The sequence below is a fragment of the Vigna umbellata genome, chromosome 9 (assembly GCF_029865625.1).
Source record: "Vigna umbellata cultivar VRB3 chromosome 9, Vumbellata_1.0, whole genome shotgun sequence".
Lineage (NCBI taxonomy): Eukaryota > Viridiplantae > Streptophyta > Magnoliopsida > Fabales > Fabaceae > Vigna > Vigna umbellata.
In genome coordinates, this window is record NC_142173.1 from 19,170,771 (window position 1) to 19,184,864 (window position 14,094).

At 38.5% G+C, this 14,094-nt stretch overlaps 1 pseudogene; it reads right to left on the reverse strand.

Annotated features, from left to right (window-relative positions):
• Window positions 1-2,742: 2,742 nt before the first annotated feature.
• LOC148192805 (glutathione reductase, cytosolic pseudogene) lies at window positions 2,743-6,286 on the reverse strand (annotated as a pseudogene).
• Window positions 6,287-14,094: the final 7,808 nt, after the last annotated feature.

The following is a 14,094-nucleotide window of genomic DNA, read 5'->3' on the forward strand; positions in this document are numbered from 1 at the left end:
CCAGCACTACTTGGAGAAACCCTGTAGTGAATGTTTGCACTGCAAGTCATGGATGACAGTGCGATATCAATGAGCATACTTCCCTGGTAGCAAGACACTTCACAACATCAAATTTACTTGTACAATGACTTATGCTTTCTTATGTGGTCTTAAAGCCCACTTCATTTCTTCATGGCATTTGTAGAGGCATTCACAAGCCTTGCCTTAGTGTCTAGTTGACTTTCTTCATACTTTAATCATCTTGAATGAATCAAAGTTTGCCTTTGCACTTGAACCCCCAGCACTTTTGGTGGAATGACCAATAACCCATTCATGATAATCACCTTTTGTGTATGATGCATCACGAGTCTTGCGGAAATGAGGCTTTACAGGCTTCGTGTAACAAGTAGAGGCCACGCCTTTTTATGCAGAAGACATGGAAGAAATGTTGCATAAGTCATATGGATAGGAGTGAAACTCATAGGCCTTTTCTCTTGATCAAACATTTTTTTCTACCTGACAGCTTGGTAGGAAGTTGAGTTTGGGTCTAGTCTCCAATCTTCCTCAAAACGGTTTCAAAGGGTAGGCCAACGGTATTTGAGCGGTGGGATGTGATTGAGCTCTTTCTTCTCTCCTTATCCCAGGCTTAGACCAGACTTGTTCACATTTACTGCCATGGTAGGACCATGAGCGATCTCTTCAGTCTTCACACAAATTTTAATTCTTTATTTGATTATCACCAAGTTTGTAAAGCTTATGGAAACACTGCTCACCACGGTCTCACAGAAGGGTGATTACAAAGTATTGAGGAATATGGGAACCATTTCCTTGTCACTCTGATGAAACTTCATTTGAGCAACAGTCTCTTTCCACCTTTGGCATATTCTTTGAACAATTTAGACTCCTTCATTAAGGTCTGCAGTTGTAATCAATCAAGTGCCCCATCCCTGATATATTTGTACTGCCTCAAGAAAGCATCCACCAAATCCTCCCAAGACCGGATGCACGACTGTTCAAGGTGAGTGCCCCAGTTTGGTGTCATGCCAGCCAATCTACCTTAGAAGAAATGAATTAGCAACTTCACATGCGTGAACAATTTTTTCCATACATCATGAGATGGCTCTGAAGACAAGTGATCCCTCCAGGTAATTTAAACTTTGGGAGGTATCACCACCTCTGAGACTAAGTATAGCCCTGCAACATTTTCAAAGTTAAGGCTTCATCCAACTTCTATGACTCTTGCCCTTTTCCAGCATTTCCAATTTACATTTGTCAACCTCAACATCCATTGGCGTAACGACATGAGGAGAAGATTTCAACTCGGGTTGCTTTGTCATTGTCTTGCTCACTACATTGGGCTGAATCATTTTTGCAGGGACCATGAAAATGGTTGCCCTAAGCTTGTTTCTTCCTTGAACTGTGTTATTTTCTGCCTTTTGAGTGTGAACATGCCTCAATTCCACCCCCAAGGGTGAAGTGTAATGTAGGGGAAGACCATATGAGGAGAAAATTTAGGCCTCTCGGACTCTGTATTGTAGTCGTGGTGCACACGAATCTCCAGGGCTTTGTAAGGCATTCAGAGCCTCTAGGATTTGGCTCATTTATCCCTTCAGTTGTTGGATATCGACTTTCATCCCATCTTGAATTTCTCCTTGGTTCTCCAAGATTTATTAACTGGTTCAAGTCCTTTAGGGTATCTTGGATGTTTAGTTATATTTTTTATTTATAGATGAAACAAATTAAGAAAATGAAAATGAAAAGAAAAAAGAAGAGACAATGTAGTTCAAATACTCTAGTCAGAAATTATAAAGCTGTGAAAATTTTGCCTTGGTATAATTTGGAAATTAACACGAAACGGAGTCCATAAGGCGGTTCATCATTCAGAAGTTCCCAAAACGTGAGACACAGGAAGTCTTGGTCAACCACCTCAGGCTTTAGCCATCACATTCTTCATTTCTCTTATCAGTTTCTTGCAGCAATTGAGGAATGTTTCAATCCCCTTAGGCGGGTTGATGATTGACATTACAGACTCAGCATCAGCTAAGAACTTAGGGACATTTTCAATGGCTTCATTGGCAAGGGAATCTAGCTGTGAGAGACTTCTCTTCCAATTCTTTGTAACTTGTCCTTGCTCAACAATATGCCTCTTCATTTGAATTATCAATTCTTTATGTCTCCTTTTTAGCTCGATGTCAACATTCCTTATTCAGTTTTCCCACTGCTGCTTTCACACGTTGCTTTGTAGTGTGAAATTGCTCTTCTCGATTCGGGTCTGGAGAAATTACATTGAATGACAACTTGACTGTCTTAACCCTCTCTGTGATCCATTGGCTAAGGGAACCTTTCATCAAAACTCCATGATCTTGGGGCCTTTCTTCGAAGCGAAAAACATTGCCCCATGCGTTCCTAACTTGATGAAGCAATTCAGCAAAGGTTCCTTCCTCTTAAGATCTGCCATGTGGCAAGAGATGCAGGCGTTGGTGATCCTCTCACAGGATACCCATAATTGTTTTTGTGCTGACACATAGGATTGTAATTAATACACCATCGGATACCCATGAGGGGGACATCAGGATAACTCTCGCAATGGTGTATGATACACGATCTTTGTTGCTAAGAAAACACGCCATTTAAATTTTCCACTTTTGAACCTACACAGAGTTGCGCTCATTCATTTGCCCTTTTCATCTTCGGCTTACATTGCAGTAGCTCACCCAACGGACATATGAACTTCAAGGCTCCCTCACTCATGCGAGAGATGAATCATGCATGCACCACAGGTAAGGAAAACAACATCTTCCTACCCTTTAGCTCATAACACTGCCTAAGGGTCCCACAAACTTCAGCTAGGACAACAGTGGTTGAATTCTCAGAGCGAACTTTGTATCCCACGAAAACGTTCATAGCAGCACAGTCAACAAAATCCCTGATATTAGGGAAGAGCATGACATCATAGAGGATAAAAGTCAATACATTCGTAATTGTTTCCCATTTTTCCTCCTCATCCAAACGATGCAAGTACCACTCTAGGTATCCTTGAGGAAAGTCGTTCACTTTACCCTTAAGTATGAATTCACTTTCCAACTTCACAAGGTGCACTTTCATTAGTTTGATTAGCTACAAGACAAGGGTAAACTACCCAAGGTAGTTGCATAGAGTTTTGCCCTCAGCAGGTGTATCTACGATTTGTCCAAATTCTTTCCCTCTGACAAGCTCAACAAATTCTTATACCCATTCTTGAATGCATCTTTCAAGGTTATCTTTTCCTCACCAGATTCCTCGAGCCACCAATATTATCTTCCTTTGCTTGATGTGTGTCTTTTCATCAGAATGTATGAACTCGAATACCCCTCGACTCAAAATCCATGTTAATTTCCATCTTTACCTTAAGGACTCAATCACAAATTTATAATTTTCTGACTAGAACCAGTGACAAGACCATAAAAATGCATGAGAAAAAGAAAGAAATAAAAGAAAAAGGTGTATAAAAAAGGTATAAAGATATGTACAAGGTGCTTGATTTTATTAAGCAAAAATGAGGGTTATAAGACTGCACACATCTCCCTTTGTGCCCTAATGAAGGTTGAACACTTAAGATCTAAGGTTAAGTATATGGAATCTCACAAGGATGGTTACCTGAACCTAAAGATCAACGGCCACTAGAGCTATGACCCCCTTTATAGTATCTCCACAACAGTCGAGTAATCAACTAGGTGTGGAAACACATATGAAGAGAACAAACTCTAGCTGGAGTTCTCACGATAGCCAAACAGGAAGTACATCCAGAGTGACACCGCTACACAACTCCTCTAATTCTAAGTTACGCTCAGACTCGGGTATAGGGCCCCACTCATGATATGCCGAAAGTGTGTGTGTGAAGGGAGAACATCATGCACATCCAAACCCTCACCTGCAAAACAACCAGAAAAAATTCCCAGGCAGATATGAACATATTGTCTTCCCTAGGGTTCAATATTCAACAGTTATTTACTCACATGCGATTATTCAAATATCAAAGATAGATAAAGAAAAAGGGAAGAAAAACATAAAGAAAAACCACATTGAATTCGCACATATAGTTAAATGGCGTGACTCTCTAAAAAAAATTCCCCAGTGGAGTCGCCATCTGTCGCAACCGGAATCGCGACGGGACGACGATCCAAAAAAGAAACGGGTAATATTGAGATTTGGAGTCGCCACCATAGTTTATTATGGAAAACTATGGGAAAACCTCAAAACGATAAAGCACGGTCCACGAAAACCAAAGATTGGGTTCGGGAGTCGGTTACGCGTGGGGAAGGTGTTAGCACCCCACAACGCCTGCCCTAAGGCAGTACCTTTAACTAAATGCACGAATATGATGTGGTTTTTCAAAATGTTTAATTATCCCCTAAAATAAAATTCTAAATAAACAAAACATATTTTTTTAGTTTTTTTTGGGCCCGACAAGGATTGACCTTGCTCCTACGTATTCTCATTCAAAATGAGAAATCAGGGTTACGTAGTTCTTTCTGAAACTGTTTGAGAAATTTGTTTGGAAATGATTTTGTATTTTTGGGAAATGAACCTGACAAGGACTGGCCTTGCTCCTACGTATCTCCATTTTTGGTGAAGAATCAAGGGTAACGTAGTTCTAGCTGAAAGATTACTTGTAGCTGGGAATATTTTAGTATTTTTAATAAAGAAGGAAAAGGTTTTCTAGCACAAGGCCTACGCGAGCGGTCGCACGTGTGCTTAAACCTTTTCAAATATTTTTATTTGATTTTTAACTTTTGTAAAAGAAAAGGAAAATGTTTTTTAGCACAAGGCCTACGCGAGCGGTCGCACGTGTGCTTAAAACCTTTTCAAAATATTTTTATTTGATTTTTAACTTTTGTAAAAGAAAAGGAAAAGGTTTTTTAGCACAAGGCCTACGCGAGCGGTCGCACGTGTGCTTAAAACCTTTTCAAAATATTTTTATTTGATTTTTAACTTTTGTAAAAGAAAAGGAAAAGGTTTTTTAGCACAAGGCCTACGCGAGCGGTCGCACGTGTGCTTAAAACCTTTTCAAAATATTTTTATTTGATTTTTAACTTTTGTAAGAGAAAAGGAAAAGGTTTTTTAGCACAAGGCCTACGCGAGCGGTCGCACGTGTGCTTAAAACCTTTTCAAAATATTTTTATTTGATTTTTATGGAGAATGAAACAAACAAGTCTAACCGATATAAATAAAACAAAGGCGTGTGGACTATCATAAAGGGGTTACATGCAATAAAAAAACTAACTAATAAAAAGAAAACAAAAGCATAAAAATAAAGCAAGAGAAAAGCCCAACATGAATAGGGGTACAGAAATAAAAACCAGAGGTGTGGAGTGAAATTGAGGCTCTTTAATTTGGACCAAAACCCTTTTCTCCAACTTTGTATTTGGGTGTAAGGACGAAATTTGGGGGTGCCATTGGGTATTTGCTTGTCTGGCCCAAAGCCTCTTTTCGTTCCCACATCAGAAATCCTAAGACCTAAAGTCTCTCTCCCAAACGAGCCAGCCAAAGGAGGGACGTGCCTCGTCCTCCAATGCACATGCGCCGCCGCCTCCATCGAAATCGACCACCGCGCCACCACCTCTTCCAGTCTTGGCGTCGGCGGCAACCCCAAACGCCACCGGAATTGTTTCCAACCGCAGCGCCATTGCCTTTCTCTCTCGTCTCTCTGTCCTGGAATATTTGGACGTTGAGCCTTGCTACCAGTTGCAATCAATATGTGCTTAGCAGAATAGGACAGTTTTGTGCCATCCAATTGTGTCACCTCAACCTCATTTGGACCAACTATCTTTGCCTCGCCTTCAAATAATTTAACCCCCGCATTGGATAACAGCCTCTTGTAAATTCCATTTAATCTGTTTATTTCATCTGTCTTCTTTTGCAAGAGCTTCTTCCAATTGAAGTCAACTTTCTCACTCAATTCCCACCCATAATTCCTGGCATCCTCGAGTTCACCTCCAAAAGATGCTCCATAGACCAAAATCTTTTTGGGAACACAACCACGAATAACGCACGTTCCACCAACTCCTCCAATTGTTTCTGAGCTAATGGCATTAAACGGAAGCTCACAAATCCCCACCTTAGCTCCGTAATTCGATAAAAATCTAGTAGCACGAACGCCACCACTTCCAGTCCCAATAATAAACAAGTCAAAGTCAAAATGCGTCCCTTGTTCTACACCTGGAACCGATTCAGCCTCACCGTCGATAAGCATCTTCCTGGCCATCGCTATCGAAAAAGTTGAACTAAATCTGCATCGTTGCAATAGGAGAGTAACTAGGTTTGTTAATGAAGAAACCAATCAGAACAAGATTATGCAGAGAGTATATATATGTATGTATATATATATATATACTAAGGAGAAACAAAGAAAAAAATGTGTTTGCAGGTGTCGGCAGGGTCATCCTCCACGTCTCTCCTTCCAAAGTCCAGGACCTACTTCCATTTCCACATGCTGCTGCTGCTTCCAGCCAAAATCAAATGGGCATTCTCTCTTCAACGGTAGCCTTCCATATCTCCCTCTCCGTTCTTCCTTTTTTTCTTTCTCTACCTTACATCACTCTAAAAACCTCCTGGTTCTAGGGATGGGTGATGAAGGTGTCCCCTTGGGTGGTCCCCTCTCTCTAGGTTGCGGCTGAACGTAACCCTCCTTATTGCCAATTCCAGGACTTGCTTTTGTGCCCCTCTGCTGCCAACGTGTCCAGCCCCATCTCCAAGCTTGCTGGCCCGTGTGCTGCCAATTGCTGGATTGCTGCTGTGCTGGGTCGTGACACCTCCCAAGCTGGACGTGAAGGAGACCCCCCCTTGTGCTACTGCTTCCTTTTTTCCATAAAGACAAGTGAATCCCGTCTTCACCCCTCCAGCTCAACGTTTCAGCTCTCTTTACACGTCCAGCCCAATTCCTGCTGCCAGTGTGTCCAATTGCTCCTGGACGTGGCATCAGCTGGACTGCTTTTGTTGGGCCGTGCTGAAGCTACCAATTACTGGATGCCACCAGTATGGGATGCTGGACCCGTGATGCGTTTGCTGCTGTCCTCCCAAGCTGCTGGAAGCGTGTTGTTACTGGATCTGCTGTCCGTGTGCTTGCTGGACCGTGCATCCAAGTGTGGGCCGTGATGGGCGTGCTGAAGCTGCTGTCCGTGAGCTCCTTAAGCAACTGGACGAAGAATGGATGAGCTGCTTCCTTTATTCTCTACTGGACCAGCTGCTGGACTCCGTTGCTGTTGCTGCTTTTGCTAGACGTGAAGCCTCTTCAAAGCTGCTGGAACTCACGTGGAACAGCCCACTTTTCATTTTCAAACCTGCTGGACCTCCAATTCAAGGCTTCTGGGCTGCTTCCGCGTGCTGTTGGATGATGTCCGTGAGTGTGAGGGAGTAACCATTTTTTCCTTTTTTCCTTTTTTTTCTTTTTGCTTTCTTTTTTAAAATACATATATGAAAAATCAAATGAAATACAAAAAACAAAATAAAATAATAAAATTCATAAAAAACATAAAATAAAATAAGATGCAATAAAAATAAAAAAAAAAGAAAAACCTATATTATTTAGTCATCCGGACGAAATTGGGTGTTGACAGGGTTAATGGGTCTTCACCTTTATAAGGTGCTCTACTTTCTCATTTATATCCAATGTGGGACTTAGACTCACACTTGGATTCCCAACACACATGTACCTTCACTTGAAGAACTAGACAACTAAATGATTGAAACCTTTTCCATTTTATCAGAATCGTGTTCTTGTTTACTCTTAATCTTGCAAGTAAAACCAAGTGGTGGGCCAAAATATAGGCTGCTCTCTTTTTTCACATATAATGATATCGGTAATGCATGTTTTGAGCTACTTTCAACACAATCATAATGTTTGCTTCCTTCCTTACTTTGATTTGATTGCTTCCACTAATGATAGTACATATAGAAGTAACATTTGGCTTTTGGCAAGCAGATAACGCAGTGTACAATTTTGTATTTGTTACTGGCTCACTAAAACTTATCCAAGGATTCTCTTTGTGAGGTACTAGAATACCAGGAATGTCTTGATCCATCCTAAATTACATAGCAACACGATTTAGGCAGTAATGTTCTTTACAATCCATGCCTACCAACTAAGACTCTCATGCAACAAGCAAAGGATTCTAATTTTGTTGGATAAAACTCATCAAGTGTAGTAAGCTCCCAATTATCTGGGCATACTAAGGCTAAATAATGACTCTCCTCTATTTTTCATTAATTTAGAGTTAGCATCATAAGGGGTACTCACGGGTTTGAAATCATAATACCTAAACTTCTTAATAAGTTTCTCAATGTATTGTTCTTGGGATAGTAATATACTATCTCCCTTCCTTATGATTTTAACAATAAAATTACATTGGCTTCACCCATGTCTTTCATTTCGAAATTTGATCCTAGAAACAATTTAGCTCTAGCAACAATCTCAATGCATGTATCAAAAATTAACATGTCATTCACATACAAAATGACATATTCTCTACTTTCAAATTTAGAATATTATCAATATCATTAGGTGAAAAGCCAAATTTATTTCTTCAAGTAATTAAGTAAAATTACCTACACCCCACAGTTTTAAAATATTTAAGATTGGTAAACGAGAAAATACTTAGTTGTGCTTCTCCATTTGTAGGTAAAGTATACGAAAAATTACTCAACTACCCCATCTTCTTATTTCTTTTTCTTTCTCTTGAGAAAAAATCTTTTCCACCTTTCCTCAAACATTATAAAGGCACGACACATGAAATTAAGGTTCATCATCCTAACTTCAACTAACTTCATCTCCCTCTTCTTCATCCTCATCCATGGTTCCTACAAATGCGATCAAAAGCCATCGGTGTTGCGAGCATCTTGCTAGCCTCCAGAAGTTCTGTCTAGAGAAGACCTTGACTTTTGACACATTCGGAAGTGATTTTGCGAAGACCGTTTGAGTTTCGGAAACAAAGGTTTGGCTCTCCAAAGGCATGTTGTTGATGTCAACTATAAGTCCTTAAGATTCTTCGATAAAAGCTGACAGAAACACAAACATAATTTCCTAAGGCGTGTAGTTTCACTGTCCTTAAAGACTTATCCGTGGTGTATTGCACAAGTCCCTTAGGATACAACAGGAATTTCCCAGAATATCTATGAGGATCTCAGAACTAGCAAGGATCTCTAACAAAAGTATAAAACAACCCAAAATATTTTTAGAAGAGGAAAAGAGGGAAGAGAGAATGAGAAAAGGAGAGGATGAGAGAAATAATTTTGATGTGTTTTGGAATAAAAATAGCTGTTCTATTTATAGAACATATAAAGCACCTTACAATAGAGGAAAATGATCGTTGCAACTTTAAAATTATTGAATGTTGCTTAATAAAAAATTGTGACGTTGCAGCCATAAAATCACTTTTGAACATCTGAAGATCATATATTAAATGTTTTCCTTCCGAAATGATGCTTCTATCAAATGAGATGACATGTGCCAATATGTTTTAAATGTGCAATTTGACTAAACGCTTACCAACGTTTAAAACATTTATTGCATGTACGAAAAAACACCTCTTTGTTTTATACTTTGTTCTCTTTATCTCTATAGACCTTGAAAGTACAAGACCTTTACTCAAACTCCTGCACAAGATCGATAAAGACATTAAGAGATAGAAAAACATTATGGGAATGTTTCCTTAAAGCTTCAAGTTCTGCAAAATCGTACAAGTTACTTTTGTAAAAGCTCTAACAAAACACAGTAGCTTTGCAACATACACCTGAGTGTGACTACCTACCTAAAAAGATTATGAAGTCTACATGGAACGTAACTCTCAATGTAATGGTTCTTTCTCAAAGAAGGCTATGTATAGATTATTGCATCAAGAGAAGACAGAAAGAATAAGTGCATATAAACAAGCCTACTTTTATGTTGTCTCTCTACATCGTATAGCGTTTTCATTTAAAAGAGAGTATTTTCAAGTCTTCAGATCTCATTGTATTAAATCTATTCTTTGTTTGAGAGTTATTTAAATTTGTACTTGTACTAAAAAAACACCTTGATTTTGTTTGTAAATTCATAATTGAATCAAAATACTTGTTTGTTTAGATCAAGTGAGCTAAACGACCCAGTCAGGTTGCCTAGTTTTGAAATTAGAAGTGGTTGATAATACCTGTTGAAACCAGGAGTGGTTGATAATACTTGATGAAACTAGGAGTGGTAGATAATACTCGTTGTATTCTAGGAGTGGTTGATAATACTCGTTGTATACCAAGACTGATTGATACTCGTTGATACCAAGAATGGTTGATAATATTCGTTCTAAACCAAATATGGTCGATACTTGTTGTAATCTTTGTTAAAGATTAGTGGAACTCCTTAAGAGGTCTTAAGGAAGAACTGGACGTAGCTCAAGTTGAAGCAAACCAGTATAAAAATCGTGTGTTATTGATTTGTTTATAAACGTTTTTCAAAACTCTCTTATAATCACATAAGCGTCTAATAACTATTGTAGAGTCATCCTGTCTAGATTCTTTGAAGTGTGTAGAGTTTTGACCTGAGGTCTCCCATGCTTGGGAAAACTTTGAAAAATTTCGTCAATATGATCGAAGTTTTCATATGGCTTTCCCAAGGACTTCAACTCATTTAGGATCGTTTGGAATCTACTGAACATTGTTTGAATTTTTCATTTTCAAGCATAGAAAACAGTTTGTACAGTCTTTTCAGCAAGCTCAGCTTATTCCTTTTGACTTCGTTTGATCCTTCATACGTGATGACCAAGGTGTCCCACATTTCTTTTGCTCCTTGGTAAGCATGGACCTTCTTGTATTCTTCTTCAGAGGGCACACAAGTAACGTTGTTTCTACTCGTAAGTCCACTTGCTTTTTGAGAGTGACTCTCCGTCTTCATCTACAACAATGTAGTTGCCATTCTCCACCTCGTCCTACATGTCAATGTGACATGATTAAGAGAATGCGGTCATTCCCGGTAGTCGAACTTCTCTCCCTTGAACAAGGGACGACGATTGATGGCGTATCCTTTGTTTTCCATTCCTCAAGATCGTTTCCTCGAGTCCTACTAAGAACTAACCCCGTGAGGTTAACTCTGATACCAACTAAAGTACTTGAAAAACACTAGAAGAGGAGGTTGAATATTGTTTATGGAAAATGTTTCGCAACCCTTCTGATATAGCACATTGTCAAGCGTATAAAATATTCTTTCAAAGGCTTAGACGCTCGAATTGAAAATATTAGCATGCTACTCAGAATAATTTCTATTGTTGTGTTTGTAAGAACTTCCTTTAAAAATAAGAATCATTTAGCCTAAAAGTTCTTATATTTTCAAAATATAGATCTCAACTGCATGTTTTATAAGAGGATTATTAATTAAAGAGAAAAGAGAATAACACAAGAGATTTTATACTGGTTCTCTCTAACTGAGCTACGTCTAGTCTCCTCTTCAGAGGGTTGCACTATAATCTTCACAAGATTACAAATGAGTCTTCGCACTACTCCTGGTACTCAACTACCTCGCTGAGATTTCCTTTGAGTATTTGCACTGCTCCTAGTACTCAGCACGCCGCCGAGATTTCCTTTGAGTATTTGAACCACTCTTGGTACTAGACTACCACTCCTAGATTCCTCAACTCAAAAGATTTCAAAGTTAGGTGTCTAAATTCTCTACAGAATTGCAATCAACGATTGCTTGCAAGCAATTTAGACTAAATCTCTCTATGAGAGGTTGCAGGTGTTTCTCTCTAAAATCTTACAGTAGTAAGAGATTTAACAATTAAGCTCGAGAGTATTTCTTTCTCTTTTCTCGTTTCTTCAACTCAGATGTATTATTTTCTTTAAGCTCTTTCCTCTCTTTTTCTCTTTAGGATAGATATGTCATTGTAAGCTTTTTGCACTTTGGCTATCGTCTTTTTTATCCTTTTGATTTTCTTCTTGAGAGATCTTCTATTTATAGACTTTGTGAATATTTGTCTATTAAACTGTGTTTGTAGTTCGTAGTCTTGATGCTTGTATTTTCTTTTTCTTCTTTTCACAGAAACCATTGTGTAAGTCAACTTTTTCAAAGCATGCATGCTTTTTCAGTCCTTTTTCTTGAAGTATGTTGTATGATCTTTTTAGACTTTGCTTCAAGTGAGGAACATTCCATGATTATCTATTTTGTCTTTGACGCCCACATTTCATATTTGATCTGTAGCATCGTGGATGCGTGTAGAATACACTAGTGCATAAAGGGCTTTAGATGTTTGTTAGTTTGGGCTTTTAACGTTTGATCTCTGTCCAACGTCCATATGGGTGAAGTTAATGAGACGCCGGACGCAATAGGTCAGACGTAAGTCAAACGTCTATATAGACATCTGACATTATAGATCAGAGTCTAAAATGTTGTCGTATTTGATTGGATCTTTTTCCACTTGAGGCCTCTCGGGTTGCTCCTAGCTCATGGTGATTCGAGTTTACAACTTTATATTTTAGTTGAAGAGAATGTATTGTACTTTTTTTTGTATTGGATGGTTTTAAAAACGTAGTGGAAAGAATTGGAGGAGTGCAAAACGCAAGAAATCGCCGCCAAGAACACTACCTAAGGACACGAGCAAAACTGCACCAAAACCCAACAAAAACGCATTTTAACCGGTTCAAATGAAAGATAATGCATCAAAGAGTGATGGAATCGGAGTAAAATTAATTTAAAACACTGTAAAAGTGAGAAAACAAACCTGAAAAGCGTAACCCGTAGAGAGAAAACACGAGGAAGATGATGAACATTAAGTGCGCGTAATTGTTGTCTCGCGTTTGCGATGTTTTAATGCAGCCATATAGAAGTCGGTTCCCCCACATCAGACGTCTATATGGCTGTAGAGTCGAATTGGCGGGATCGGACGTCTAAATGGAGTTAAAAAGTGACCTTTTAGATTTCAAAAATGAGTATATAGAACTCGGTTCCCCCCACATCGGATGTCTATATGGCTGTAGAAGTTGGATTGGCGGGATCGGACGTCTAAATGGAGTTAAAAAGTAACTTTTTAGATTTCAAAAATGAGTATATAAAAGTCGGTTCCCCCCACATCGGACATCTATATGGCTGTAGAAATCGGATTGGCGGGATTTGACGCTTAAATAGAGTCAAAAAGTGACCTTTTAGATTTCAAAAATGAATATATAGAAGTCTGTTCCCCCACATCAGACGTCTATATGTCTTTAGAAGTCGGATTGGCGGGATCTGATGTCTAAAGGGAGTCAAAAAGTGACTTTTTAGATTTTAAAAATTAGTATATAGAAGTTTGTTCCCCTCACATCAGACATTTATATGGTTGTTTTATTTACGAAAAATGCCACCAGTCATTTTTTACGTTGGATATTCGAGGGTCGGACGTCTAAAGGGTGACGTTAAAGGCCTTTTCTGTACTAGTGATAGCTTACCTACAAAATTATAGTAAACTATGCATGCAACAGATATGACTTTTCTTATCACTTTTGTTGTTTTCGAACGTTGGTCATTTAATGTAATTTAATTCTCGCTTAGAACAACAAAGTGTTTTTTTATTCCTACTGTTGGGTAGTTTTACAATTAATCTCTTTTAACTTGAAGATACCAATTGTATAGAGGCTTCATCACCAGATGACATGTCTATTTTACTTATGGTATCAACTTAACTCAAGTAAACGCTTCTATTGTTTTTGTCATTTTGTAGAAAGATAACGTTTAACTTGCTCAGACTTTCTTATGTCTTTTAACAATTATGTCTTTTAATTGTTTTAGTTAAAAACACTGTCTCGGCCCGTTTCTATTTTCGAGAGAAGCCAAATACCTACTTCAGGTATTTAAGCCTTGAGCGTTTAGCTTAGTTCTTTCTTAGACGACTTTAGACAGGACATCTTCTAGTCACACATCTGTGTTCTAGCCTGAGTGTTTTTCTATTTCTTAGGACCTAAGTGTTTTCCTATGATTTCTAAGTATGGGGTTCAGGTTCTAGTTTTTGTTTGTTTGGAGTTTTCGCTCTATGTTTTTATCATACGTTACTTTTTGATCTTTAACCTGTTTTAACGTTATTTGATTAAACTTCAAAACATGAGATTGTTTGTTTATATAGACGATTTTTTCTTTAACTCGCTCAA